The sequence below is a fragment of the Felis catus genome, chromosome D1, assembly GCF_018350175.1.
Source record: "Felis catus isolate Fca126 chromosome D1, F.catus_Fca126_mat1.0, whole genome shotgun sequence".
Lineage (NCBI taxonomy): Eukaryota > Metazoa > Chordata > Mammalia > Carnivora > Felidae > Felis > Felis catus.
Window position 1 is genome coordinate 61,588,371 of NC_058377.1, and position 6,000 is coordinate 61,594,370.

A 6,000-nucleotide genomic window follows, 5' to 3' on the forward strand; every position below is an offset into this window, starting at 1 on the left:
ACTTCCATCTCGTGCTGGCCATGCCTCTTCTTACTATCTGCACCCTCTATAACAGCCCTCTTCAATGTCATGAACTCTGAGCCATTTGCTGCTGGGCTATCTGCCAATACGTGGGAAGTATCTCTGTGAGAACCTTTCTTGCTTTTCTTCTGTTGCTGCAGAACAGACATGCTCCCTGTTCTGTCAGTTTATCTGAGATCATGTTGCTGGGTTCATCTCCACCAAAACTCCCAGCAAGGTTTGTATTATGCTGAGGCAGGAGCATAAATTTATTGAACTCAAACTGTAGAGGAAAGCCCCTGACCACCACTTGTAATGTTCCCCTTGAATGTGAGAAGGACCAGGTCTGAACACGGACTGAGAGATTTCCTTGCCAGTAGCCCAAGCCACAGGAGGCCCAGCAGCTCATAATTAAGCCCCCTTGGGTCCAATCACATCTCATGTCTCTGAAATCATTTCTAAAACTTGCAGAATCTCCTTGCTCTCCTCTTTTCGCTTTCCCATGGGGTAAATGCAGAGAAATTAAAGTACCCATGTTGTATTTTTTAAGAGTTCAGTTCCTTTCCTGCTGTCCTCCTTTGGAAAAAGATCTAAAGCACCTTTAAATGTAGGCATGTTTCTATGCCATGAATTCTATAAGTATCCTTTTGACCCATCTTTCACTTAGGCACTTCTGGAAAGAAAAGTCTGTATCCACCAGGGCTTTCTATCACATATTTCACTCTAATTCTCTTGCAGTCTCCTTCCTCAGATTTTTATTTTATTGAAGCTATTTTTGTAAATTCAGTGATTTTCTCAGGATGACCAGTTGTGATGGACATTTCTAAATCCTTCCATACTGAGCCGTGAATCAGTTGTTGCACATTGGACTGAACTTTTCTCCATCCCTCCTTTTCATACATTTCTTCCACTTTTCTTGCACTCTTCCTTCGGATTGCAGGTGTTTTATGCCTCATAGATGTGAGGGAATCACGCTATTCTGAACTTGATGCAAATAAAAGTAGATATGATATATGCTTTCAAATTTTTAGAAATGTGGGGAGAAGAATTAGCATATCTTTAATCATGAGAACAAATGATGAGTTCTAAAAAAACCAGACAAACTTATATACATTGTACCTTTCTCCTTCATATGATTCACCTGGTTTCCAGACCTTTCTTGTACGTTGCTCCCCTTAAGAGGTATTTGACATAATGTTGAGATGCTGGCAAGTTTAGGAAGAATACCTTCAGTATGATGGAGGAAGACATTCATAATGGATTGCAGGGAGAATAAGAGGTAGAGGTCAAAGGGCAAGGGGGCCTTGCATGCTCTTTCCACAATTCCGTCTGTAAAGGAGACTGATACCATGGCATTGAGTCATGTTGAGTGCATGTTGAGTGCATGAGTGAATCATGTTGAGTGGTTCAGAGGTCAGACTGTCACATGTTGGCTAACAATAGCTCATTGTTAAGTCACCGAGAAAACATAGACTATTTTATACTTTTGTTTCCTTTTTCTTCCTCTCTTCTACTGACTTTACCTCAAAAGATTTTCTTTCCTTTACCCTAAAATTGTGAGGGCTGTGGGGGTAGGCTAATGAATCATCTTTAAAGGATCATCATTCGAAAATGATCTGGTTTGGGGGTGCCTGAGTGGCTCAGTCTGTTAAGTGTCCGTCTTCAGTTTAGATCATGATCCAGTTCCTGGGTTCGAGCCCTGAGTCGGGCTCTGTCTTGCCAGCTCAGAGCCTGGAGCCTGCTTTAGAGTCTGTGTCTCCCTCTCCCTGCCCCTCCCCCACTCTTTCTCTCCCCCTCGCTCTAGCTTTCTCACTCTTGCTCTCATCTAAAAATTAATAAACATTAGAAATTTTTGTAAACGTTCTGGTTTCTTCTACCAATTGTATAATTTTAGATATTTCATTTAGATTTATAATCCATTTCAAGTTAACTGTTGTATAGTAAAAAGGTTGATTTTGTCTGGATATAGATATCAGCATTATTTGTAGAGAAGACTTCTTTCTCTGTTGAACAGCCATGATATTATTTATGATCTCAATTGACCCCATATGTAGACCTTAATTTCTTGGCTCTGTATTCCACATGATTTAGCAGTGATTTTGGCAATATGAGTCTCTTAACTACTGTAGCTTTCTTAAACTAAAGGATGGACAGGAAATTGATGTAATTGATTTTACTCTGCTAAAAACCTGGATTGCAAGATTGATGTATTATTCTTCATCGTGAATACGAATCAGTATTTTGGGGAAAAACTTGAGTGATGTTCTTGAACTTAAAATCCGTATACAGAGCTTTAGCAGGCAGCATGAAATTAGTGGGGTGATTTCACACATTTCTATGAGATTTCATGGGAAATGAATGACTAATAAAATCTAAGCAGTTATTGAGAAAATTCTACCATGAACAGTGCAATTGCTTTATTTAGATCATTGCCTTTAATCTTCAAAGCATCAAAACTAAACTGCATTTCATCTCCTATTTACAAATGAGTAAATTTAATTCAAACAGGTCAGAACACAAAAAATGTCCCATACATATTAAAAGTAAAATAGCTAGAATTTGGATTTAAGTATACCTATTTAAAATTTTTTCCATGTTTCTTTTTGGGAGAGAGACACAGACAGACAGACAAAGCATGAGCAGGGGAGAGACAGAGAGGGCGAGACACAGAACTCAAAAAAGGCTCCAGGCTCCATGCTGTCAGCATAGAGGCCAGCAAAGGGTTAGAACTCACAGAGTGGGAGATCATGACCTGAACTGAAGTCAGAGGTTTAATCAAATGAGCCACCCAGGTGCCCTGGGGGACTTAAGTATATTTAATTCAATCATCCAACATCACATTGCAGACTTACTTCTTGCAAGTACCACCTTTTCACTGTGTGACTTTAATAAACTTGCATAAGTTCTTTGAGTTTCTTCAATTATATAATGAGAATCATAGTACTAACTAGTTAACAGGATTGTCATGGAGATTGGCACTAATTATTGGTGTGGGATGGCTTCTGAAACTATCTGGAAAAATTAAGAACTGGGTCCAAAAAATATCCTTGTCCATTTTGGTGATTGCTGTGCATTGAGCACTTTCAAAGACAGATATATACAAAATGGAAGAAAACTCAATAAATTGAATGAATTATATAAACGCAGAAAAAATTATATACATGATTCCACCCATCAACTTACATACTTATCACTTGTTCTAAGACAAAGACCTTGATACTCAGTAATTCTTCAAGGCTCTGGTTTAAAAGAACATTCATTCTAGTTTGTGGAAAGTCACAACCATGTAGGAAACAAAGGTGAGTCCTGCAGACCCTGTCTAGGAAGTTTATCTCAAATTGTTCCTTCCCTCCCTCCCTTCCTGTTGATCAAAAGCAGGTCTCCTAATGTCTACTACCAGAAGATTGGTGTCTACCAGAGCTATGACAAAAGTAGAGGCTTACATATTTTAGTCATTTCCTGCTGAAACCACTGTTTTCAGGTCACTGTTTTTTCTACCCATTAGCTAATTAAAAACAAAATGGTTTCCTAAAGTCAAATAGTTTTGACTGCAAATATTTGTTCTGTGTACTAAATTATTTTCACCTGTGTAAATCACTTCGTAAGGTACCCGTTGAAAGGTATCTCTTCTTCAGGGCACACACTCAATGAATATTTAGTATCAGCACAATTAGTATGTTTCCAAATTGTTTAATTACAAAAACTTTAAACAGGCACAAAACAAGCATTATAATGAGATTCCATCTACCCCTCACGGGGCTGCAATAATTATCAACATTATACCATTCTTTTATCTTCCCTACTCGCAACCAGTATGTACCCCAATAATTATTGTTATTACTATTATCGTCATCATTATTATTATTTAGAGGGTTAGAAGTAAAATTGACATTCATGGAAGTGTGCAAATCTTAGCTGAACCATTTTGACAAATGAATACAACCATGTAGCTTACAATCCTAACATACGTATGGCATTTCCATCTTCTGGCAAATGTTCTCATGTGGTTCCCCAGTCACTCGGTCCCCTCTACATCCATCAGAAGTAACCACTTCCGCAATACACCCATTATAATAATAACACACACTCTTTTGTGTCCTGATTCTTTTCCACTCACAAACATGTATCCCTGAGTTGCATGTACTTGGAAACAAAAACATCCCCAGGACCCAATCCGCCTATCCCTCAGGGAATAAAACAAAGGAATCAAGTATTTAAGGATTGAATAGTTAAATGATGTCCTCACCAGGAAAAATCTCATGGCCCTTGCCTCTTTCTAAAAGCTTACATCAAGTAATGACATTCTCTATTTTCAGGGAGAAAGGTGAGGCTACTTTTCTTTCTCCATCTACTAAACCTTGTAGCTTATTCATAAGCAATAATAAACTATGGAATTTTTCCAATTGCAGGGCTCATATCCAGCCAATAAGACCTGATGTAAGTTCCTATGTTCTTAGCATATTATCTGTCTTGATTAGAGCTCATCCCAGTTTCTAGTCAGTGTACGGACAATGCTATTGCAAATTTCCTGAGTATAATACTATGGACGATCCGATTGACCACAGGTGGGAAGAAAAGGTAGGCATTGGCCATGACAGATTGGAGGAGTGGAGGTAATTGCCACCCAAAAGGATGCAGCAAGAAGAAGCTGATCACGGGCACATAGTATACAAGAACGGCACAGACGTGTGACACACGTGTTGAGTGCCCTCCACTTCCCAGCCCCAGAAGCTACTCCCAGTACCCTATGAAGAATCAACACCTAAGGAACAATGAACAAGGAGTCAAACCCAAATGTGGAGGTAATGACAAACAGACCCAGGATGCTATTGGGGCGGATGACTCCAACAGGGCAATTTGATTAGATCTGAATGGAGACAGTAAGAGTGTGTGAGGGTATTGTAGCCCCAGAAAAGCAGACCTTTCTGGGGGAAGAACAGTGGGAACATGAGTACCACACTTCATAGAGACACCAAGTTCAACAACAGCCAGCATGGCCAGAAAGAGGTACATGGGTTGGTGCAAAGCAGGGTCAATCTGGATGATGGAAAGAATGGTGCCATTTCCTAGGAGAATGATGATGTACACTAGGCAGAAAGGGATAGATATCCAGATGTGCTCTGCCTCTTCCCTGGAGTGCCAACAAGACTGAAGGTTGCAGGTGTGCACTCAGTGGAACCGTCGAAAATGTCATGGCGAGACTTCATTTGAAGATACAGGGAAACACGTGGGGACTGGCGAATATCAGTCTCTGGTCAGTTATTGTATGTCAAATGTCAAGCTCTTGATATCATATTTAAGATATTTCCTTACAAAAGAGATGGAAAATGTATTTCTGAAACAAGGACACATGTAAAGCACACTGTGTGGGGGAGAAATGTGTTTAGATGCAGGGCAGAGTGTTTCTACATGGGCCGCATGCCAAACAAAAAAGGCATTGACAGAAATCTCCACAGGGTCATTTGTGGCAGTGAAGGTGGTGATAATAAGCATAGAAATGACAGCTTCCTATGGAAATGGAAGACTGAAGGATCTGGTAACTTTCTGCAGTTTGTACAAGAGTGATGGAAGCAGCAAAAGTAATTTAGCACAGTGATAAAGAGAGTTCATGGTTCTAACACTTAATGACTTGTGATCTTGGAGAACCCCTTAAGTTACCCGAGATCCAAGTATTTGACATAAACAAATAACACTTATATAAGATAATGTATGTAAATTGTTTACCATTATATTTGGAACCATAAATACTCAACACAGAAAGTAAAAGAAACAATTAAGTCTCTTAGAAAAGGAGGGTAGTTTCTCCCAGTTTTTAGAATTTTCCAATGCCCTTATTTAACTTACCAGTTCATTCTTTCTCCCTCTACTCTCCATGGATGATGGTGAAACCTTCTCTATATTTTGTAGGAGGGTAAGTGTCTCCTGCTGGAACCTGGGGCCAAAGCTGAGAGCAACACCAAAGCCATTAGGGTCTCACAGGCTGAGTATGATGGCGAGGAT